At 43.0% G+C, this 25493-nt stretch overlaps 1 long non-coding RNA gene across 1 annotated transcript in view; it reads left to right on the top strand.

Moving 5' to 3' along the window:
• LOC137223151 (uncharacterized) overlaps positions 1-24734 on the top strand; it is a 96557-nt gene extending 71823 nt beyond the window's left edge. The window contains exon 3 of the long non-coding RNA XR_010942735.1: positions 23672-24734. This is a non-coding gene — a long non-coding RNA (uncharacterized lncRNA). The remainder of the gene's footprint in view (positions 1-23671) is intronic.
• Positions 24735-25493: the final 759 nt, after the last annotated feature.

The following is a 25493-nucleotide window of genomic DNA, read 5'->3' on the forward strand; positions in this document are numbered from 1 at the left end:
TTAGGACTTCTTAGGAGCTCTGAAATGTACATTGTGGTTCTTTAATGGACCACACTTAGTTGGTCCATCAGTTTGATGGGCCATGTGATTTACCAAAATTAGTTGGCCATGACCATGGATCCTTTACTTTAAAAGTATCTCACAGCTCTTGCATCCTCAAGAACTTGCTTTAGTTTAAAACCTATTGATTAAAAGCAAAAGCAAAAAAAAATAAAAAGACTGAAAGGATAATATGGAAGTTGATGTTGTTAAGTTACAGGCAACAATCCAATTTTTAACAGTCAATGAAAAGTGACTCCAAACCAAAGGGGAGCACACCTTGTATTTAACTAGTCTGTGTTTGGCTTTGCCATGCAGGAGTGAGAGGTCTCATGTAAAGGCCAGCCAAGTCCCATGACATCAGCCCCCACATGGGTCCAGCTGGTGATGGTGTCACTCTCTTCTTTTCTTCTAAAACCATGGAAAATGCCAGTTGCCTCTCAAGACCACCCACAGTTGCCCTATCACCCTCTGCACGTGCTAGGGCAACTGTGGGTGGCCTTGGCTGCACTTGACAATAGGACTGCCTGATTCTCAAACCAGCGTGGGCTGAACCGGTCATCCAGTGAACTCATTTTGGTTTTCTGTATCATTCAGCTCTCTGAGACACAGTATGGCAAAACCAACCAACCAACCAACCAACCAACCAACGGCTTATCTTGCTGATTGATTACCAACTGCATAAATAGTAGTTTCCTTGCTAACGTTACTAGCAATCCTCTATTCATCTATAGCTTTTTACCACTTTTAAAGATTCCCACGTGGTTTCTTCTATAAGCATTACAACAGCTCTGGGACATAATTGTGGCTCTTTACCAGCAGGGAAACCAAGTCTCAGGAGAGCGAAGTGATTTACACAAGGTCACTTGACAACGTTGGAAATGGAAACTGGGTCTTTGGGTCCCTAAATTGATGCTTTCCCTATCTTGTTGTCTATATAATGTGAGGAGGAGAATTGCTATTTAAAACACAAAGCACCTAAGGGATACTGCATACATTCAGACAAGAGAATCTACCTCTGTAGTGCCCCCTTTCTCTCACAGAGACTAGAGGGAGATAGAAAAGAAAGGTCACATTTCAAAACTTACTTCTGCTCTTTGTTGCTGCTAAGAGGGTAGCACCCGGAGTGGACTACCCGGGGCTTGGCAGGGCACAGTAATGACTCTTCAGTTACGCAGTGGAGTGGAGGGAGAGTAGAGATCAATTCATCTGCTTTAAAAAGTGAGGAGAACTGAGTTTGAGGGAGAGAAGAAAACAAAGAGTGGTAGTGGGAGAACAGAAAATAAGGAAGTCTAGAACAAGATTAAGGGAACAAAGACACACAGTGGAGGATTTACTAATAATGAGACAGAAGGATTTACAAGAAGAGGAAGGTCCATTGTTCAACTTGAAGATGTTTAGAGTTTTGGTGCCATAGTTCTTTTTTGAGCCTCAAACTTAAGCCTTGCATGGATGGTGTTCTTGGAGAAATCAAGGGAGAAATCTGTGTGCCCTCACATGGGGTAGCCCATGGACAATGGCAAGGTAACTTGTTCACTGGACTAATTCAGGGAAAAGATGCTCACAGATTGAAGTGATGGGGGGTGGGGGGGGAAGAGAAGACCCAGAGAACCTTTCCATAACCCCAAGAATCCCCAGAGGATTTGGAGGTACAAGTGCTACCACTAGGTGTGGGATGGAGTTGAACAATTTTGTTGGCTCCCCAAACAGCCAAATACTTTGACATTGGGGTTCTTGCTACATGTCTCCCAGCTGTCCCAACACAGTGGTCTGCTTTTCTCAGAGGAATTCCTGGCTCCCAGGTGCCTACTTTTCAGGTCTCAAGCACTCAAGGTCTCTCTTCATATTCTCGTCCGCCACTGGGTAACTGCAAGAAACCCCCAGTCTCTACTTCACACTCCTGACTCCAAAAGCCCTTTATGTGTGACACCTGCAGTTACAGGAAGCTGTTTGTTTGTTTATTATAACTGCTCAGCCTCAGCTGACCTGGGCATGGCTCCCAAACACCGAAGGGAGTTGGCCTACTTTACAAGAATACCACACCTATCAGTAGCGCATTTCCTGGTGATTCCCAGAAAGCAGTGACTCTGCACACTGGATGTGACCCCAGGATTCCACACTATTCCAGAGATGCTCACTGGCTACTTACCTGTCCTCTGCCCTGTTTTGGTGCCTACTTTTCTCCACTATTCATTTCTCCCATTTGGTTAAGATCTTGTCGGCATCACACAGGAACACACAGTACCCAGCAACATGTGAGCAGAGAGGATGGTGAGATGATCTACCCCCAGTAGGTGAAAAATAGCCCCCCAAAGATGTCCATGTCCTTCCTAATCCCTGGAACCTGTGACTATGTAAACTTATGTAGTAAAAGGGACTTTGCAGATGTGATTAAGTTAAGGATCTTGAGATGGGGAGATTGTCATGGATTATCCAGATGGGCTCAATGTCATCACAAGGGTCCTTATAAGAGGGAGGAAAGAGAATCAGAGCCAGAGAAGATGTGATGATGGAAGCAGAGGCAGAGAAGGACATGTGACAACATTACACTGCTGGCTTTGAAGATGGTGTGAGGGACCCTGAGCCAAGGGATGTGGGCAGCTACTAGACGCTGGAAAAGGCAAGGAAACAAATGCACCCCTAGAGCTTTCAGGAGGGACTCAGGCCTGCTGTTACCTTGATTTTAGCCCAGGGAAACTTAGTTTGGACTTTGACCTCCAGAACTGTAAGATTGTTTTAAGCCACTAAATTTGTGGCAATTTGTCACAGTGGCAATAGGAAACTAATATATTACCTCAACAGAGAACGGAGTCCTAAAGAAATGAAACATGGGTCAGAAAATATTTTATATTGTAACAGTAACCTAACGTTAAAGAACTGCAAAGTCAAAATAAAATTTATCCAAGTCCCATCACCCTGTGGCAATAAGTCTGTCATTAGATCCTGTTTCCTTTCAATATTTGGCACTATGTATTTTTAAAATGTGGTTAGAATTAGAATACATGTAAAATGTTGTGATTGCTTAATCATAAGCATACTTCTAAATTGCTACCATGTCTTCATAATTATCATCTTAAATTACTCCACAATACTCCCCTGGGAGAATCTGCCATAACTTACCAAATGTTTCCATAGCTGTTAAGCATTTTGGCTGAAGCCAACGTTTGCTCTAATAGAAAATGAGTTAAATGAGCCTGGATCATAGGTGAGCACAAGGTTTGGTAGCTCAGTAGCTGAACGGACTTGGGAAAAGTACTTCAAGCCTCTGGGGCCCCACTGAAAAAAAAGACCAATAGCTGCTATGCAGGGGGATGCTGTAAGAATTAAATGAGATACTAAACATCTGGTGCCTTGCATGGTGCTGAGCACATAGTGGATTCCTAATAAATAATAACGCACGTTAGTCCCTTCTTTAAATGGTAGTAGTAATTTGATAATAATCCTTTGTCACCCAGGCACAAATTTCTGCAGTTGTTTCATAATTATTATTATTATTAAAATAGGTTGATAAGTCTTAACCTACAGATTTTCCTTCCATATCTTTTATTTATGTATTTACTTCCTTTGCAAATTATTTGTTGAGGAAACGGGGTCCTCTGTCCTGAAGAATGTCCCTCAGTCTGGTTTTGCTGATTGCATCTCTGTGATGTCATTTGACATGTTCCTGTTTCCTCTGTATTTTCTGTAAATTGGAATTAGAACTAGAGGCGCTATCAGCTTCAGGTTCAGTTCTTTTGGGAAGAATACTTCGTAGATGGTGCTGTGAACTTTCACAAGGAGACACATGAGGTCTTGTTGTCACTCTTTGTATGATGTCAGCCTCACTCATAATTTTTGCCTAGATTCATTCATTTGTTAGGAATTGCAAAATAATGATATTTTAATTCTTTTTTTTCCCCATGTATTAGCTGGAATAATTCTGTAAACTTCCTCTCATCAACTATTTGGTACCCTGAAGGACATTTTGTAAGGAAAATGCAAGATAAGTGCTTGATACTTTATTTACCAATTATTTTTAAATGAGTTGGTTTCTAGTATCTGCTAACAGAAACAATAAATTTTAAAAAATCATTATCATTATGAATCCATTCACTGTAGGTAATTGCAGTAAAAGTCCTTACTGAGGCTCAAATTTTCGCATCTTTAACAAGTGAGATCCTCTTCAGATTGGCTCCTGTGTCTGTTGACAGTATAACACTTGTAATCTGATAGCTTCCTTATTTTTCTAAGATATTCATACTTACACCTCAGACATTTCTTGTGTAGACCTAGACTCAGTCATTTCTTCAAGAGTCCTTTTGGTACAAAAAGGTATTTAGAGACCACAATCTGGGACTAAGGGTGTTCAGTGCTATTGGGGTAGTCACTATTTTTAGGCCTTTTCAATAGTCGGGAGTTAAGATTTTGTAATTAAGGAGAAAATATATCAAAAGTGTATAAAAATATTGCAATTCAATTCCAGGACTCTATGGGTTCTTAACTTCATTGATCTAATATCTGTATCTCATTCCTCCCTGGTTCTTAACAACACCAACATGTTGACAGTTATCCCAAGGGTTTAATCCCATAATACGTGCACAACAGCCTCAAAATAATTATACTAGCACTATCACCAACAATAATTATTGATAGTAATTTAAGACTTTTTATAGCTCTCTATCTTTTTTTGGTCTTAGTTTATATCCTTCTCCGGTGTCAAATCAACTTACTATGTTTTAAAGTTGTTTAAAATGCCTTCTATGTGGTTATGCCACCAATTCCATGTACTGTTAGGTTCTTATATTTCATTTTAATTTTTATCTTTAGGGACTTAATACATTTTTATTTCATAATTACACAAAATACTTACATGTCCCTAAGTCAAATCTACAAACCTTGGTACATTTAGAGAAGTTCAGCTTCTGTTTCTGTACATTCTACCTATTTCCTCCCCCGTCCTATGATAACCATTAAAAATCTGTTTTGTTCTTCCCTTGCATCTTAAAATCCAAGCAAACACATATATTTGCTATCTTCCCCTTTTCTAGATTAGCTATGCATACTTTTAAAAAAAGACAATTTTTAAAGAGTAGTTTTGGGTTCACAGGTTCTCAAGTGGAAAGTAGAGTTCCCAGATGCCCTCTACCCCCTCACATGTACAGTCTCCCCACTATCAACATCACCCACCAGAGTGGTACATTTGTTTCAGTTGATGAACCTACATTGACACATCATTATCACCAAAGTCCATAGTTTACATTAAGGTTCACTCTTGGTGATATACATTCTATGGGTTTGGACAAATGTATGATGACATGCATTCACCATTAGAGTATCATACAGAGTGGTTTTACTGCCCTAAAAATCTTCTATCCCTATTCATCCTCCCTCCTCTCAGCCCAGATATGCATACATTTTCAATTTTTTTTTTAATCCAATGTCTTAGAGATCACTATAGGGTATTGAGATATTCCTTGAGCTTTTTTTTTTTTTTTTTTAATACCTACAGAGTACTCTGCAGTGTGGCTGTAGCATAAGCTATTTAATCTCTGTGCATTAAATAGCTGCACTCTACAATTGCATTGTATGGCTATATCAAGACTTATTTTACCATTCCCCTATTACTGGTTATTTAAGTTTTTACAAAAATTGCTTTGCTATTATAATTAGTACTGAGAAGCTTTTCCATATTTAGTTGGAGTTTCTAACTGTATTGCTAGGATGGATTCCTACCAAAAAAGTTATTAAGTATATGATACAGCTATTGTAAACAAACTAGCCCAAAATTTTGTGACTTAAAACTAGCATCATTTGTTTAGTTCACAATTCTGGGGTCAGCAATTTGGCTTGGCTTTATCTAGGGGGTTCTTATCCTCTTGACTGGTCTGAATCATGCATCCGTAATCATCTGCTAGATGAGGTGGGGGCCAGCTTTTCTAAGATGGCATCCGCTATGATAGCTTGTCTGTGCTTCACCTGGTCTCATTCTCTAGAAGGCTGGCCCCAGCTTGTCACACAATGGACGCACAGAGCTTTAAGACAGCAAGCAGTGTGTGCAAGACTTGAAATTAGCATACCATCACTTCTGGTACATTCTATTGGCTAAAGCAAATCACAAGGCCAGCCCAGATTCAAGGACTGGGGAAATAATCTCCACCCTTGGATGGGAACGCTGTAATGTCACATTGCAAAGGACATGGATACAGGAAGGGGCAGAGAACTGGGGCCATTTTTACAAACCATCTACAACTTTGGGTCAAAGGATATGGACCTTTAAAAGCTCCTGGTGTGTACTGGAGGGCCTCATCCTTTATTCTATTTTTTCCCACATGCCTGCAGTTCATTCAGTATAAACAAGCTGTCCTCCATTTCCATCTGGGCCTAAATCTCTAGGAGTAATCATGAGTAAAATTTTAGGTAATATATATTTGAAGCCTCATTGACTGCAGTGCCTGCAAGATGAATTCATGTAGTGTATATCCCAACAAATTCCACCTGATTACCCGATGTGGGTCTGAAATTTCCATTTTGCTTAGGGGCCAACCCAGAAGACTAGATTTACAAGAGGGTAGTATCAGTACTTGGATTTGATTTAGATCCCCACAATTACTCTGGAGCTACTGCAAATTCATGCCCCCTCCAACTTCCCCAGAAACTTCTGGATTCTCATGAGGTGCTCCAGATAAGAATGGAGATAGTCCCCAGCTGGTACAGTGGAGGAAGCAGTGCCCTGGAAGACAGGAGAGATGGGTTCTATCCCTGTGTCTGCTACTTCCTGGCTTTGGGTCATTGGACAGTTATCATCTCTCTGAGTCTCTGTTTCACCATCTGTAAAATGGGGGGAATAAGACCTATCTCAGAAAGTTAAAGTGAGGATTCAATGTAATATGTTTTAACATAGTAAATGTAATGTCTTTCCTTTACTCCCAGATTTAACAGTTGAGGACTGCTCCTAGCTGACAGGAGGTGAGGGAGAAGGTAGAGTGAATCCTCCACTAGCCCACAAATACCTCAGCCCTCTCAAGGCACAGCTGCCAGGGCATCCCTTTGTCTAAGCATCTGGCTTGGGCATTGACTATTTCACAGGTCTAAGTAGTTACTTTAAGAAAGGTCAGCAATGACACAGTTCAGGTCAAAACTCTAAAGAACATGGTACCCAGGCCAGTGCCAAAGATGTGGGTGGCTGTGCTGCCCTCCTTGATTTGGAGGTGCTCTGCCTGTGCCTGCACGGGGCCCCATGTGTGGGGCTGCTACCTCTTTACAAGCCCCACACCCTCACCCTGATGCAGGTGTCAAATAGCACAAGGAGAGCAAATCTGTTTGCTTCAACATCTGACTCATCACTCACTCCTAGCTTCACAGCCTTCTGAGCTTGTTTCAGACTTGGCTTTAAAAAAAGAAGGTGGAGGGTGGAGTGGAAATAGGATCCTTTTATTAGAGAACACTTTCCTGAGGGGTTATTTTCTTGAATGTTAATCCAGACCCGGGCTGTTATTCTAAAGGTGCAGTGGAGGTAAAACGTCAGTTCGGGTTTGGCTGTTAACCCATTACTGACTCACACAAGATGGTACCCTGAGGATTTGTGTAAGGGCTGAGATGCTCCAAGAGCTGCCTATTGGGAGCCAAGGTCCCTGATTTTTCTCTGTAGACTGAAGGCCCACTTCTATCATTCACCCTTAAGATGAGGAATTCCTGCTTATAGGCAGAAAAAGCTGCTGGATTCCATACAACATCCCTGTGTCTGGTCACTGTCTGGTAATGGGTTTCTTGTGGCATTAAGTTTGACCCAACATTGATAGCCATTTGCATGGGGTGTATGGTGGCTACACAGAATGCCAAATAAAGTTTGAAAACAAAAATTCAGGCCCCAACAATGGGGCAAGGGTTGGCAAATTGTGGCCCCCAGGCCAAATCCAGCCTGCTATAGCCTGGTTTAGTTTAGTTTTGTTTTTTAATTAATAAGCTTTATTTTTATAGTGGTTTTAGTTTCACAGCATAATTGAGCAAAAGGTACAGAGGTATCCTATATATCCCTGTCCTCACACATGTAGCTTCCCCCACTACCTACATTCTGAACCAGGGTGGTTGATTCTAAATCAGTGAACCTATACTGACACATAATTATCACCCAAAGTTCATAGTTCACATTAGGGTTCACTCTTGGTGGTGTTCATTCTATGGCTTTTGACAAATGTATAATGACAGTAGCCACCATTGTAGTATCATACAGAATAGCTTCACTGCCCTAAAATCCTCTGAGCTCTGCCTGTTCATCCTTCCTTCCCCCCTTCACCCCTTGGCAACCACTAATCTTTTTGCTGTCTCCATAGCTTAGCTTTTTCCAATATGTCATATAGTTGGAATCATACAGAATGTAGCTTTTTTCAGATTGAATTTTTGCACTTAGTAATATACATTTAAGTTTCCTTCATGCCTTTTCATGGCCAATAGCTCATTTCTTTTTAGTAGTGAATAATAAATATTCCACTGTCTGGATATATCACAGTTTATCCATTCACCTACTGAAGGACATCATGGTTGCTTCCAAGGTTTGTCAATTATGAATAAAGTTGCTATAAACATTTGCATGGAGGTTTTTGTGTCTCTGTAAGCTTTCAGTTCATTTGGATAAATACCAAAGGGTATGATTGCAGGATTGTATGGTAAGAATATGTTTAATGTTGTAGGAAAACCACCAAACTGTCTTCCAAACTGGCCGTATTATTTTGTATTCACCAGCAATAAATGAGAGTTCTTGTTTCTCTATGTCCTTGCCAGCATTTGTTTATGTCAGTGTTTTGGATTTTGGCCATTCTAATAGGTGTATAGTGGTATCTCATTATTTCAATTTGTAATTCTCTAATACCATATGATGTGGATTATCTTTTCATATGCTTACTTGCCACCTGCATATCTTCTTTGGTGTGGTGTCCATTTAGGTCTTTTGCGCATTTTAAAATCAGGTTGTTTTCTTATTGTTTTAAGAGTTCTTTGTATATTTTGGATAATAGTCCTTTATCAGATGTGTCTTTTGTAAATACTTTCTCTCGGTCTGTGGCCGGTTCATTCTCTTGATATTGTCTTTCACAGAGCAGAGGTTTTTGATTTAATGAAATCCAACTTATCAACTATCTCTTCCATAGATCCCGCCTATGGTATTGCTGCCTATTTTTGTAAATAAAGTTTTATTGGAACACAGACACACTCACTCTTTTATGTATTATCTATGGCTACTTTTGTTCGAAAACAGAAGAGTTGAGTGGTTGTGACAGAGACTGTATGGCTGGCAAAGCCTGAAATATTTACTATCTGATTCTTCACAGTTGCCAGCTGCCGGGTTAGATACATCCTTCCAGACACACAACCCCATTCCCCACCGTCTAGCTCTGTGGGACACCCTCCTCTTTCTGAGTTGGGCTCCCTTGAGCCAGCGTGCACCTTCAGTGTAGGGGAGGGCCTAGCCTCAGAGCTGATGGTACCCAGGCCCAGGCCCATAGGCCTTCAGGCAGCAGCAGCACAGCAAGGGCACCAGAATGCCCACAGCAGCCTCAGAAAGATGGGGAGGAAGCCTTGCTCTCATAGTGGGCGCTAGGCCTTCTCAGATTTCACAGGGGAGCTCCTCTCTGCTGTCCACTCTCCTAGGGTCAATCCTCTAGGGTATTCCAGTAAGTAATGAAGAAACAAAGCAATTACTTTGATGGGGCTTTATCAATCTCCTAGGGCTTCTGCGACAAAATAATACAACCTGAGTGGCTTAAATAACGAATGTATTGTCAAATAGCAAATGCTAGTCCTGGAGAATAGAAGCCCAAAATCAGGGTGTTGGCAGGGCCACGTTCCCTGTGAAGGCACTAAAGGATCTGCTCCAGGCCTTCTCCAAGCTTCTGGTAGTTTTCTTGGCTTTTAGATGCCTTTTAGATGGCTGTTCTCCCTGTATCTTTGCATCATCATTTCTCTGTACCCTGTGTCTAAATTTACCTTTTTTATATGGACATAATTATATTAGATTAGGGGCCACCCTAATGGTCTCACTTTAATGATATACGTAATAACATCATTTCCAAAGAAAGTTACATTCTGAGGTACTAGGAGTTAGGACTCAACATATGAATTTGGGCAGGGTACAATTCAACTTATAACAGGGGCTCTCTCTGTCCACTGCAGGCCTATGCTGCACCACAACAGGAAAGTCTATTAACTGAAATGAAGAGAAAAAATCTATAATATATAGCTTTATTTATTTAAATAAAGCTTTATTGGAACACAGACACACTCACTCTTTTATGTATTATCTATGGCTACTTTTGTTCGAAAATTTAATTTAATTAATGTTTAATTTATTAAACATCTTCATACAAACCACCATGGTGAACTCTGAATCATTTAAACCTTACAAGAGTCCTTTGCAAATGAGAAAACTGAGTCCCATTTGCTTATGTAATATCTCAAATGGTAGAGTGGGGTTTTTTTGTTTTTTTTTTAATTAATTTATTTTTTGACTGTCGGGTCTTCGTCGCTGTGCGCGGGCTCTCTCTAGTTGCGGCGAGCAGGGGCTACTCTTCGTTGCAGCACGAGGGCTTCTCTTGTTGCGGAGCATGGGCTCTAGGCGCACAGGCTTCAATAGTTGTGGCTTGCGGGCTTCAGTAGTTGTGGCACACGGGCTTATTTGCTCTGCGGCATGTGGGATCTTCCTGGACCAGGGCTCGAACCTGTGTCCCCTGCATTGGCAGGCGGATTCTTAACCGCTGCGCCACCAGGGAAGCCCCTGGTAGAGTGGGTTTGAAACTGGTTAGCCTGATTTTGGCCTTCCCATTACACCAGTAGTTCACAAACTATTATCCTGGAACCAGCAGCATCACTATTACCTGGTAACTTGTTTGAAATGCAGACTCATAGGCCCCACCCCAGACCGACTGAATCAGAAACGCTGCTACAGTAGTAGAGAGGGATTGTGATACTACCAAAGTTCTAGAATCTCTCCCCTGGGCCAAGCAAGAAAGCAGGCAGGTCGACACTTATTAAGTACTTAACATGCCAGGCACATGGTTGATGGCCTCCACGTAAACTGTTTTATACAATTGTGGGAGGCAGAATAATGCCCCCAAAGATGTCCATGTCCTAATCCCTGGAAGCTGTGACTTTGTTACCTTATGTGGTGAAAAGGAATTTGCAGATGTGATTAAGTTAAGGATCTTGAGATGGGGAGATTATCCTGGATTATCAAAGTGGGCTCAATGTCATCACAAGGGTCCTTATAAGAGAGAGGCAGGAGGGTCAGAGTAGGAGATGCGACAACAGCAACAGAGGCAGTGAAGGAGATACCTCAACCTTACAGTACTGGCTTTGAAGATGGAGGAAGGGGCCACAAGCCAAGGAACGAAGGTGGCCCATAGGAGTTGAAAAAGGCAAGGAAACAAATTCTCCCCTACAGGCTTCAGAAGGAGCACAGTCCTGCTGAGCTTTGATTTTTATCCCAGTGAGACCCATTCTGGACTTTTGACTTCCATAACCATAAGATAAAAATATATGTGTTGTTTTCGACCACTGTGTTTGTGATAATTAGTTACAGCAGCAACAGGAGACTGAAACAATGATCTCCCTAATAATCCTACTAGATGTGTATTGCATCTCTCCTGATGAGAGGAAACTTAAGGTCAAAGAAGTTAAGCAACCCCAGGTCTGTGTCTCCAAGCCAACTAGAGCCTTACTATTCAAAGTGTGGTATGTGGACCATAGCAGCAGCATTACCTGGAACTTTTTAGGGATGTGCCATCTAATCTCCATCCTAGACCCACCGAAGCAGAATCTGCACTTAACTCATGGGCACAAATTAATCTGAGAATCCTGTACCATAGCGCACTTCATCCTATGATGTGTCCCGTTTCAGAAATTTCCCCCCTTTTGAAACATACACACTTGTTCAAAGTGACTAAAGCCGTGCCAGGAGTCAGGATCCCTGCTGGAAAAATCCTCTTCAGGAGATTGGTTACTACGTTTTGATCTATGCAAAGAGCTCACTTCAAGCTGCAGAAGCTGATGCCCAGAGCAGCCTTGCTCCCAGCAGCCAGGTCTCTGAATCAGAAGCTAGTTCAAAGACCCACCACCATTGAGGCCAACTTGGACTTCTCCAGCAGGTAAGCCAATAGAAGGGAGAGGCTGTTTGAACGATGTAGAGTACACAGACCAGCGCTTCTCAAGTGGTGATTTACACATACATCACTTGGGAAGCTTACTGAGATGCAGATTCTGCATCAGAAGGCCTGGTATTCTGCATTTCTAACGAGCTCCCACCAGGTGATGCTATTGGTTGGCAGGGGCACTTGAGCTGCAAGCTGTGGACAACCACTCCTCGGAGCCCACCGCCTCATTCAAGGTCTCTTCTGCATTTAGTCCTCCAGGCAAAAGCTTTCAAAATCTGGTGGGTCACCAGGCTCACTTGGATGCCTTTCAGCAAAGGATGGACTCCACCCCAGGCCTTCGGAGCCAGGAATCTGTATGTTTTTCAGGCGCCTCAAATCTGAGGCAGCTGGTCCGTGCACAGGTGTTTGGAAAAGATTGCTTGAAACCACAAAAGCAAACAACTCCTCAAAAATCACCTCCACCTCAGTTCTGATTTTGCACGGACTCAGTGCCATGGTTGGAAACATCAAATGCTTTCCTCCTCATCCTTAAGACCTCAGGTGCCTCAAAGACCTGCCCAAACTGCCCTGAGAGGGTGGCTTAGGGGCGGTGGGACATACGGGAAGACAGCAGAGGGCCCTCAGGAGTTTAGCAGAGGGCTGCACAGCACCCGCTACAAGGTCAGGGACAGGCCGACCCCATCTCCTTCTTGCCCTCTGGTCCCCATGCACTTACCTCCCAACAGATACCATTAGTGTGAATTCCACCACCGCTTGCCAGGGAGGGTAAAGGGCAGCAGCGGCCCGCAGGTGCGGTTCCCTCAGAGCAGGTGGGCGTAAACCACAGCAAATGAAACTTCAAAGGCCTTGGGCGGGCACTGTGCCCAGGGACCCACCTTTCTCCCGCGCTTCTTAGTAGTCTGTGGAATTCTCCTCCACGGTGACCTCAGCCTTTTCCCCTCCCCGCCCTCCATCAGGGCTCCCATTAAGAAAGCAGCTTTTTTGACATCAATGGTGATTAACTTGACCTAATTTCTCCCCGGCTGGCAGAGTCAAGAGCTCTGGTCTTGACCCTGTGGGCCTCAGCTAAGCCACCTGAGAAAAAAAGACCTGTGACCTATTCTGAGAAGGAAAAAAATGGCATGCAGCTGGGCTTCCCTGGTGGTGCAGTGGTTGAGAGTCCGCCTGCTGATGCAGGGGACATGGGTTCGTGCCCCGGTCCTGGAGGATCCCACATGGGCTGGGCCCGTGAGCCATGGCCGCTAAGCCTGCGCGTCTGGAGCCTGTGCTCCGCAACGGGAGAGGCCACAACAGTAAGAGGCCCGCGTACCACAGAAACAAAAACAAAACCAAAAAATGGCATGCAGCTGAGTTAACCTCGGGCGATTCTGCTCCGTCTCCCAAAGAGCTGGAGCAGGGGAGACCCAGCCCTTCCCACAGCCAGCCTCTCTCTCTGCTTGGGGCTGGGGTTCTGGAAACGGCCTGCCCTCCCCACAGATGGACGCCTCTTAAGCAGAGTGGGTAAAAGCCAGTGATCTCTCCCTTGGGGACGGCAGCAGCCTCCTCCCCTGTCACCCCCTTTGCTGCACTTAGGAATTTTCCAGCTTCATCTTTCTCACCTGTGGTTTCTCACACCCAACCAAGCTCCTCTGGCCTCCTTGTTCATGATTTTTCCCAAATCTAGAGTAGCCTTTCGTTCGCCTTGTCTGTTTAACAAACTCCTATTCATCCCTCAAAACTCCACACAGACTTTGATTCTTCCCAAACTCCTTCCTCCCCACCAGTCAGAATTAATTCCATGCATATGATTCATTCCAGGGCTCTCAAAGTGTGGTCCTCAGACTAGAAGCATTGGCTTCTAGTTCTAGCATTGGCGTCACCTGGAAGCTTGTTATAAATGCAAATTCTCAGGCCTCACCCCCAGAGCTATGAGAGCAGGGCTCTGAGGGTGGTGCCCAGTGATCCAGGTTTTTTTTTTCCGGGCAACCCCTCTTTTCTCAGTCCCTCAAACATGGCCAGTGCCTCTCTGGTTTGGGGCCAAAGCCACACTGCCCTCACCACTTTGCCTGCTCGCTAACCTGCTAATTTCTACTAACCTTCAGTTCTCAGCTTAACTATCACTTCCACATTTAAGCCTCCCTAAATCCTCCCCCCTCCAAACACGCATGGTCAGGACCCCAGTGAGACACCCACCCCTGTAACATCCTGTGCTTTCCCCCTGTGGTACCGGTCGCAGTTGTCACTAACTGATTCTTTGTATCTTATCTGTCACACCCATAAACTGTGAGTTCCACAGGGGTCGGGATCACGTGTGCATTTCTGCACCATTCTGGTGTCACCAGTGCCTGCAGCACTGGAGGGGCACTTCCCCCGAGCCCATCATTTTGTGCTCAGGTGTCTGCACCCCGGAGCTTGCACATTTCAGATCCTACTCACAGTTCCCTTCCCCGGGCGGGCGCGGGGAGTCCCAAGCAGGGTGCCTCGACTTGTCAGAGCTTGCTTGCCACTAGCCTGCGTGCCAAATAAGGAAAGAGCTGGGGGAGTTTCCAAGTGGTTCTTTGATAAATTTGTCTCCACTGCCCGATTTACACTGGACTCCCCCTGCTTTTTTTTGTTGTTGTTGTTCCCTGGCACAGAGCTAGTGCTTTTGTTCCTGACTTCACATTTTCTGACATGAGATCAGAACGGGGGAATTCTTCATGAGAGCACGCTGATTCACTCTGCAAAGCAGTGCCTGACAGCACCTTCTACAGGCCAGATGTCTCCCAGATGTTGAGGACAGAGTGGGGAGCAAGACAGAAAATCTCAGCCTCATGGAGGCCACATTCCAATGAATGTCTTTGATTTGTGTTAACAGAGCAGAGTGACATGTTCCTGGTAAGCAACATTTTGCCAGATATGAGAAAACATGTTTTCCACAAAGGTGAGCTATGGGTTTAGGATTGATTGTGAGGTGTGGCCTGTGTTTCTCAAAGACTGTCTAAATTTTCCCTAAGGGCTGGAGGACTCCATCCTAGGCTCCGAGGGGCTAAAATACTCACCCCTAGGATTCAGTGGGTCTCTAGCATCTAGGGTGGTATTCTCTGTTGGGTTAAACTTGGTTGTAAAAAATGTCCTACACTTGAGGGCTTCCCTGGTGGTGCAGTGGTTGAGAGTCCGCCTGCCGATGCAGGGGACACGGGTTTGTGCCCCGGTCTGGGAGGATCCCACATGCCGCGGAGTGGCTGGGCCCGTGAGCCATGGGCGCTGAGCCTGCGCGTCCGGAGCCTGTGCTCCGCAAGGGGAGAGGCCACAACAGTGAGAGGCCCGCGTACCGCAAAAAAAAAAAAAAAAAAAAAAAAAAAATGTTTTACACTTGAGAGTTTCATCTAGGGGGTGAGAAATGAAACCAAGAGACAACCTCTTCATCGTTTAGCATAATCCACCTGTTACTTGCTCTCCTAGAAGCCTGTGCTTTCTCTTCAAATCACTTCATTTATACAGGATTATTATGTTAACCTCTCTCCTTCTTCCTCGTCCTTTTTCTCTCCCTCCCTGATCTGTGAGCTCATCAAGACAGGGCATCCTCTGTCTCGCTCACTGCTTATCTCTAGAAGTTCATTTTGTGCCTGTTACAGGGTGGCATCCTTAAAACTGGGGTCAGGGGTGAGGTGGGGGAATAAATCCTGAGACCTTTCTTAGACCTGCAATGCTTGTGCGTTTGATGTTTTTATTTTAGGGCAGATGAGCTTGAGTTTTGAGATTTACGGCCTAACGTAACACTTACCAATATTTTTCACACTCTTCTTTCTAGTTTTGGAGGGAGTCTGTTTCATTACAAGGAATGGCTGCCTTTTTCAGGAGTTTCCCCCGGAGCAGGACATTTGCATTCTGCCCCTGGCTCTTCCTCTAATTAACTAAGTAATCTTGAGCGAGTACCCTTGCCTCACTAGTCTCTGACCATCGTCCTTGAAGAAGCAGTTGATTGGCCTGTACGATTCCTCCAGCTCTAAAATGCCAGTCTTATTCACTTAGGCCTATCACTTCTGTAGGGTCTCTGCACGAGATGTTACGGGCAGTGGGAGTTTTCCAGGAGTTTCTCTTCTGGAGCTGGGGATGTAGCCATAAAATGTCGCCACTGCCTACCTGAATTGCCCACCCTGCCCTCCACAATGATGCTGGGGGGAGTGCCACCAACCGCAGTAGCCTCATATGTGCCAATTCTGATGATAGGCAGGTTGTCAAGATAATTTTCCAGGCCTGCCGAGATGTCATCTTCCTCACCTACAAGCTGGCTGCTCAGATATCCTTAGACTGATGACCCCTCTTTGATACTCTACAAACAGACTCCCTAGAACCTCCTCTCAGGTGCTGTGTGTCTAGATCTCTTCTTCACTCTTCTGGACCTCTTCTGGAGGAGGTGCAGTGATTCATGGACCACGCACACTTGCCATCTAGTTGTAGAGCTGGGCTCATGACATGCCCCTCCTAGTCCCCACCCTGGGCCTCCCTGTGGACCTGTCAGCACATTGATGGTTAAGATTTCATTCCTCAGGAGTTACATTTCAACTTAGGTATTCATTTACTTTGAACAAGATGCTACATAACCACTCTCCATACCAGGGTTTTCTCACCTGAAAAACAGGAGTTAAAAAAAATCCGTGGCTTAGATTTTCTGTGAAATGGCATTTGCTACAAAAGTGCTTAGTCCCGGGGAGTCACACTGGACAGAGCTTCTGTTTCTCCTTCTTCTTCTTCCTCCTCCCCTTTCTCCACTCTTCCTCCTCTCTTCCTTCCTTCTCCTTCCTCTACTTTATATTTTTCTAGTGGGATGTTGGAAAAAAACACACACATGCAGAGAAGTGCTAGGTCAAGTTTTGTAAAATGAATACCTGTATAATTACCACCCAGGTCGAGAAACAAAATAGTGTCAGCTCCAGAAACTTCCCAAGTGCCCTCCATCCCCCTTGCTGGAAACACGACCCTGAATTTTATCGTTTCACTTTGTTCAAAGGCCAGACACAGATTTCTTTACTGATTCCATAGACTTCTTCATTCAACAACAATGATAGCTAGCACCTATGCAGTGATTCCTGTGTGCTAGGCGATATTTAGAATGCTTGACAAAATACCAACTCTCTTCATCCCTACAACAACCTTATCAGATAGGTTATTTGGTTGTCACCCTGGTTTACAGATGAGGAAACTGAGGCACAAATGGTTAAGTGACTTGTCCAGGGTCACACAGCTAGTAAGGAGCCTGGAATTGAACCCAGATAGTCTGGCACCCAAGACTGCACTCCTATCAACTGTACTGTTTCTCATTAAGTGGGATCTGGAAGCTGTACTGAAATGTTCTGATACCTGTAATGAGATTTGGAAGCTGCGCTGAAAAGTTCTGATACCTGTAAAGTCCCTCTCACAGATGTATAATAAATTTGAATATTATAGTAGCATTATTATAGCCTCAGACTGAGGCAACCCAACCCTGCTTCCATCTTTGCAGTGAACTAATTTAGCTGTGTGTGTGTGTGTGTGTGTGTGTGTGTCCATGCTGGACATCATATTCATCTCAAGGATCAGTTTCCTAGCATCACCTTTGGTGGTCTCTTCCAATACAGATGGGACCAAATTTCCCAGCACTCTAGCCACTTCAGGTTCTACTGTTCCCAGAGTATGACTCTCATTACCAGAATGGCATAGCTCAGTGCTTCTGAAACTTTTTACCATGAAGGACTGCTTTTCCTTATTCCTCTGTCTTGACTAAGTAAAAATAAATTTCCCCCTTTCCTCCCATATTGTATTATTCAAAGACATATATATCTGCCAAACATGGCATCTGATCACCAGGAGATAACTAATAACCAGTGAAGCTCAGTTTTTATACTTATTAGCTGTACCAACCTATAATATGGAAAAACAAATCTGACTCCATATTGGATCTGTTTCTTTTACTTTAACCTTCATAGGCTATGGCTTTTGCTACACCTTAAGAATGTTGCCTATAGCTTGAAATATACAGGATAGCCCATTCTTAAGGCTCTGACCTTTAAAGGTATAACACTTTTCCATTCATATAGAGATAAAAAGTTGCAGAACAGAGAATAACATTTGTCTTGCTGGAGGTTTACAGGAACATCCTGACTGCTGCACATGGATCACTGTAAGAACAAAGGATTCTGACACCCAGAAGTGTGCAACAACCAACCACACCCCTGCCCTTTTAGTATAAAAGAAGCCTAAATTCTAACTTGGGTAAGATGGTTCTTTGGGACACTAGTCCACCATCTTCTCAGTCTGCTGGCTTTCCAAATAAGGTCGCTATGTCCCAACAATCTCTCTCAATTTATTGACCTGTCGTGTGGTGAGCAGTATGAGCTTGGACTCGGTAACAACCCTAGCCAAGGAACTTAACCTCTCTGTGCCTCAGTTCTTCATCTACGAGAAGAGGAATAATGTTATCTACCTTATTGGGTTGTTTTGAGCATCAGATGAAATGAGTATAAAGTGCCTAGCACAGAGAAAGTGCTCAATTAATATTTGTTGTTGATTTTGCTGTTCTTATTATTAAGTTGGAGGTAATAATAGTTATATTTCATATGAGTGTGTTTTGAACTCCAGCCTGAAGCCAAGATCCTTGGACATTTATTTTGGCCTGTTTACCTTAAGATACATGAGTGATGCTAGACTTGTTAAAATATTGAAAATAATTTCTAACTGTCCCTTGCCTTATTCCTTTGTGAAAACCCAGGTATCTTGGGATCCCAGGTAGGAAACAGCCTAAGTTTTAGCCATGGAGGGTTTTGAGCATTTACAAATTCTGCCCTATTTGACTTTTTATCCCAATTACATAATCAACCCTTGATTACTTGGGGACTGCAGTCCAATTGGAGAAAAGTCTGTGGTCCTCCTGCTTTCTTTATCAGTCCACTCATGTCTTGTTGGTTCCTTTCACCAAAATTCAAGAGGGATTTTGAACAGCAGAGGATAGAAAAAGAAAATCAATCAGCCAAATTTATTCCTTGTTATTAATTAAGGTTGAAAGAAGAGGATGGAACTACTGGCAAATATGCATTTGAGATTTTAATCATCCAGACTGGTGTCCCAGTCTTCTGTTGCTGTGGAAAATTAAGATTTGCCCGCAGGTCAGCTCCTAGGCTTTTGGGCAGATGATGCTCTAGTAGGAGAAAACCACGGGTGTTACAGTCGGCTCTAGGTTTAAATGCTGGCGTCTCTACGCACTACCTCCGTGATCTTGACCAAGCCTCTCTAAGCCTCGGTTTTCTCATCTGTAGAATGGAAATAATGCCCCTCTCACTGTGAATATTAAATGAAATGATGTATGTGATATGCCTGGCACCCACAAGCACTCAAAAGTTAGCTCCTTTCTCCTAACTCTTCCTAGTCACTCTGTGAAAACTAGGTGATGAGGCCATTTGGTGAAAAATAAGAGTAGAATTTGGTGACATGGCTTGACTTTGCCAAGTAATTTATTCACTGACCATATTGTCACCATTTTACCAGTGTTCTGAAATTGTTTAGAAACAGCTTGAGTGTTACAGAGTAGTCACAGAATTCTGAAGGCAAAAAGGTGGGGAAACTGCTACAAAGGCAGCAAGAGCTGGCTCCACCCCTCTGTCCCCGAGACCATCCCTGCACATAAGTCAACGTCTCAGATGCTGACAATGGTCATCACCATCATCACATCATCATCTTACAATGTTCCTACGTATGCACTGTCTCACTTCATTCTGTCATAATGACTCTGTGGGATGGTGGATTACATGTTGTTATCTCCAGTTTCTGGTGAGGAAATTGAAACCGAGGGAGGTCAAATGACTTGTCCAAATGCATACTTCTCATTGATGGATGGAAAAAGATTTGAATACATCTCATCACTCTAGATCCAGAGAGTCTTTTTATCACTTCATGTTGCTGGGCATAAAATAATTGTTGTCTGGTATATTTCTAAATATTTGACATATTTAATTCTGCTCTTACCTTTTCACTTCCTTAAAGAAGATTTACTTCTCTCAAAGAAATATTTTAAACCTCAACACTGTCATAGTTATTGATTTTATTACAGATCAAATTCTGTGGTAACAAGGTTACCAGAAATCTGTGTGCGTGTGTTTAGGTCTATGTACGTATTTTTTTTTCTTCAGAAGCTAAGCAATAGCCCAGCTGAAAAGAAAAAAAATATATTCAATTTAAAATCACAAATAAACTTGGACAATTTTTTTGAGTTTGTTGTGATGGAATTAATTAATTAATTAATTAATTTCTATGCTATTTGGGACTCATACCACTTCTTGGATGAGAAACGGTTTTCCAGTAGACATAAATGACCTCTTCCAGAAAAAATAGAAACGGAAGAGGGAACAATTAAGAAGAGAAGAGTTATAAGCAGGCAGGCTCATTTTAAAATGTTGGGATAGAGATTCATAAAATAATAAATAAAAAATTTAAATAATAAATAAATAAAAGGCTACCTATTAGAATGGCCTTCAAAGACTGGTTCTAACTCCAGGACAAAAAATATATATAAATATGGTGAGTCACAAAATTCTCTCACCACAACTGAGATTTGCAAAGAAACTGTAACTTCTTTTTTCTTCAAAACTGCTCCTAGCTCCTCATATGTCTCAGCCCTCAGGGTACCCAGGAAAGTTCAGGCTTGACAATAAGCAATAGTCCAGTCTCTTCTGGAGGAAAACAGTCTCCTCTCTATTTAAACAGTCTATTCCAAGTTCAGTTGGGTGTCACCTAGTGTGGTCTAAAAAGTCTCCTCAGGATAAACCTGTCCTTTGGGATAAATAACCTTTTAGAGGGTGTCCTTTCCTTTCTTTTCCCCAGGATGGTGTCTATATGCTGTGGGGGACACTGGGGGACTCTCTCTGTCCTCATGGTACATCTGGACAGACCAGCTCCCTGACTGGGGACTGCTGAGTGGAGTCTGTCTGGGTTCTCATCCTGCCCGTAGTCTGATCATTAGTCCCTGCATTCTGTGGCCTCTCTGGCCAACCCCAGGTCTTTGCCGGGCCCCTCGTCTACTCAGAAACTGTGTCCTCTCTCAGGGGTACAAGGGCTCTTCTGGTTGTGAGGAGTCAGATAAATGATCTTGGACTCATGGTGCTGAACTGTCTTCCATCACCTCCCCATCATTATCTCTGGATCATGTTAAACATGTCCCAGCCTAAAAGCCTACTACCTCCTTTCATTAGGCCTGGAGAAGTTGTCATCCACCTTCTCCTGCAACATCCCCAAGAGGGTCTTGAGTTTTCTTTCCTAAGCTTTGGGCTCTGACCTAATTTTTCTTCCATCATCTCCCCTTTTTTCTCCCCATCTTGGTTCATAAACGGAAGGAGTATTTTCTTTGCACTGGGGAAGAAGCTGTAGGTAAGAGTCTTCCAAGCTTGACCCTGATATGTATTGGGAGTTAAAGGAATTCAGACTGGCTTTAAAGAGCATTGCTTGGGCCATTACATTTCTTTTAAATGTCAAAAGCTGAATGTTCTTTCTTGAATTCATGCTGCAATAATCCTAAACCTTCTTGGGAAAAATAGATGCCTGTGGCAGAACTGGGAGAGAGCTTGGTCCATTAATGAAGTTTCGATAAAAACTATTATAAAAAACTGTTACATTAAATAAGAAATATAAGAATACATTTTTGTTATAAATATACATAAACAAATAACCACACATAAACAATACATAATATATAGTAAAAGAAAAACTCCATACTACCATCCCACTTTCCTTTCCAGATACACCCATCATTAACAGTTTGGGGTACACCCTTCCTAACCATTTTCTATATATTTATATACATAGATATGTGGAGGTACAATGTATAAGTTTTGCTTTTACTTTTATTGAAAGTGACATTGTGACTTCCCTGGTGGTGCAGTGGGTAAGAATCCGCCTGCCAATGCAGGGGACACGGGTTTGATCCCTGGTCCGGGATGATCCCACATGCCACGGAGCAACAAACCCGTGTATCACAACTACTGAGCCTGTGCTCTAGAGCCCACAAGCCACAACTACTGAGCCCGCAAGCCACAACTACTGAAGCCTGCATGCCTAGGGCCCGTACTCCGCAACAAGAGAAGCCACCACAAGGAGAAGCCCACACACCACAACGAAGAGTAGCCTCCGCTCGCTGCAATGAGAGAAAGCCTCCCTGCAGAATCGAAGACCCAATGCCACCAAAAATAATAAATAAAATTAAATCTTTAAAAAAAAAAATTAAAAAAAGAAAGTGAAATTGTGGTATAGTATTCTTTTATTTAACAATATAGTTTGTAAATCATTCCGTATCCATACCTATAGGTCAACCTCATTTTCAAAATTGATGGGTGGAAATCCACAGCATGGATGAACCACGGTTTATTCCACCATTTTCATGGCGTACATTTAGGTTATTTTAGAGCTCTTTGTTCCCCAGACAACATCCTCCTTTACGTCTCCTGCACAGCACTGCAACCATGTATGCCTTACAGGAAGTTAATACAGAAAGTGATAACATTCTCTGCCTGCCCTTTGACTACCTACAAACATGAAAAGCACCACTGATGGGAGTCTGCATTTCCAGGTGCTAAACCTCTGCTTTAATTTGGGTCATTAGTCTTCATTTTTACCACTCAACCAGTTCCACTGAAATGGCACAGTCTTCTACTTGTTTTCTCCTTATCAAAAAAGTACTACATTATCAGTTGAATAAGTCATATCCAATGTATTGATCAACATGTGTAGGCATGGACGTATTTTTCATGTTATTATTTCAGAGGGTAAAGTTGAGACTCACCGTTCTTTACCCTAATAGCTGCAGGAGGGTGGTGTTTGACCTGGCAGAGTCCTGGCAGAGTCCTGGTACTGGGCTCTCTCAGTGGCGGTGGTACCTCCAGCTGCACACCCAGGTTACCGGCATGGTGATGAAGACTTGAACTGCTCCCTCCCCTTTACTGTGCAGTGGTCTTAATGGACCACTGGCTGTCATTCAGAGCACGGTGACCAGTTCTCTTATAACATGTCTGTTGCTGCACAGTCTAGCGGTTCACCACTGGGGCGACCCCACGCTCCCCTCTCTGCTTCCTCTGCTTCTATCACTGGCAGCTCTGCCATAGTCTCTCCCCCTCATCCAAACCACTCTCCAACAGAACGAGTATTCGGTACTTCCACTGGGCAAAGCTCCTATGCCTGGCTGTCTTATTGGTCAATGGAGAGATGAGCCCCTTTGGGTCCTATCAGCTGTGGCCAGGGAAACATGGCCACATTATATCAAGTTTGCAAATTGAGGAATTTCAAAGAGCGGGCCATCTCAGAAGGGCCATCTCAACAAGAGAAGGGGAAAACAGAACAGAAGGGGACAACAGAAGGGGACAGAGTAACTGCTGTATCTGGAACAGGCATCTTCCTAAAACTTTTGTCCAAAAATTCCTTGTCAGTGTTTTCAGCCTGCAGGAGCCACTTAGATACCATCTGATTATAATGTGTTTCTCAGAGAAATAAATAGCCCAAACTGAAGCATACTTCCGGTTGTCAGTTTTTTACAGGCACCCTGGAACCCAGTGACAGATCTTCAGGATCGATGTGGTCCTCTGACAGCAAATGGATTGTTCCAGCAGAGATCTTTAATGAAATTGTTCACATTATTAAGGAACCACCACCTCCAGCATATTACAATGACAATGGCAGGACCTTGTGAAGACAGAAAGCAAAGCAACTTTCCTGCTCACTTCTTTTTGAAAGCACCAACCCCTAGCAGCAAAGCCTTCTTGTTAATTAGTTGTTAATTATTGAGACAGCACGTGAAATGTTTATCAAAGAGCTGTACCACTGACAAAGAAAAGAACTCAGAGCAAGAGACTGAATTGAAGCATCATAAAAGGAACGAGGAAGCTTTTACACAGTTGACTGGCACCAGGGAAATTCTAGAAATGTACCCCTCTGGTAAGAGATGAGAGGTATTGTAGAAATGCATAGTAAATAGACCATGATAGATGAAAACATAATAGATGCATAGAGCTGGAAGGAACCTCAGCAATCATCTTCCTTCATCTTACAGTTTGGGAAACACACGTAATAGGACATAAATGATCTGCCCAAGGTCACACTTCTAGTTGGTGTCCCAAGAATCAGTTCAGCCCAGAGAGCTCATCACTACCAGACCCTGTGGAAAGGTAAGTGTTGGTGCTCTTGGCTTGGACCTCCCATTCACAATATGCTTCTATCTTAGTGTTCTCTCTTTACCCTCAAAAGAGGTTATAACAGATATAGTCAAAGCAACACACTGAAAGGTTTAGAATTGTCCTTCATATCACCTTAAACCTGTTCCGTTACTATATAACCAGACTGTGCTACTTTTTTTTTTTTTTTGCGGTACACGGGCCTCTCACTGTTGTGGCCTCTCCCGTTGCGGAGCACAGGCTCCGGACGCGCAGGCTCAGCGGCCATGGCTCACGGGCCCAGCCGCTCCGCGGCATGTGGGATCCTCCCGTACCGGGGCACGAACCCGTGTTCCCTGCATCAGCAGGCCGACTCTCAACCACTGCGCCACCAGGGAAGCCCCAAGACCTTGCTACTTTTGATGCATTATAAATTACCACTTTAAAAATAAATTCTGTGTGAAAATTATATTTTGTCATTTACTTACTAGTATTATTTTTGTTGCTGTTAAAAGTTAATTTGTTAGATGCATGTGTTTAAAATATATCATAGTTTTTGTAACCTTGCTTTGGCATTTAAACTAAAAATTTTTTATTATAAATATAACTTATTTTTATTATTTTTATTGAGGTGTAATTGACACATAATACTGTATTAGTTTCAGGTGTACAACATAATGATTCAATATTTGTATATATTGTAAAATGATCACCACAATAAGTTTAGTTAACATCCATCACATACATAATTACAAAATTTTTTTTTTCTTGTGATAAGAACTTTTAAGATCTATGCTCTTAGCCACTTTCAAATATGCCATACAGTATTATTAACTACAGGCGCCATGCTGTACATATGTACAGCCCCATGACTTATTTATTTTATAACTGGAAGTTTGTACCTTCACACATTTTGCCCACCCCCCACCATCGTTTCCTTATTTTTTAAATGTTCTGAAATCTCCAAAAAGGGAAAGTGGCCCAGGCCTCTGAAAACCTCTTAAGGTCCTGTTCACTGCTCTACGCTCTTTCTTTGTGAAATATAACTTTCATACGTGATTTTAGTTTCCACAGAGTCAAGTTGTAGTTTTCTTAAATGCAGGGTGTCTTAGGCCATTTGGGCTGCTACAACAGAATACTATAGCCTGGTAACTTATAAACAACAAACATTTATTTCTCACAGTTCTAAAGGCAGGGAAGTCCAAGATCA

This window comes from Pseudorca crassidens, chromosome 4, assembly GCF_039906515.1.
Source record: "Pseudorca crassidens isolate mPseCra1 chromosome 4, mPseCra1.hap1, whole genome shotgun sequence".
Taxonomy (NCBI): Eukaryota; Metazoa; Chordata; class Mammalia; order Artiodactyla; family Delphinidae; genus Pseudorca; species Pseudorca crassidens.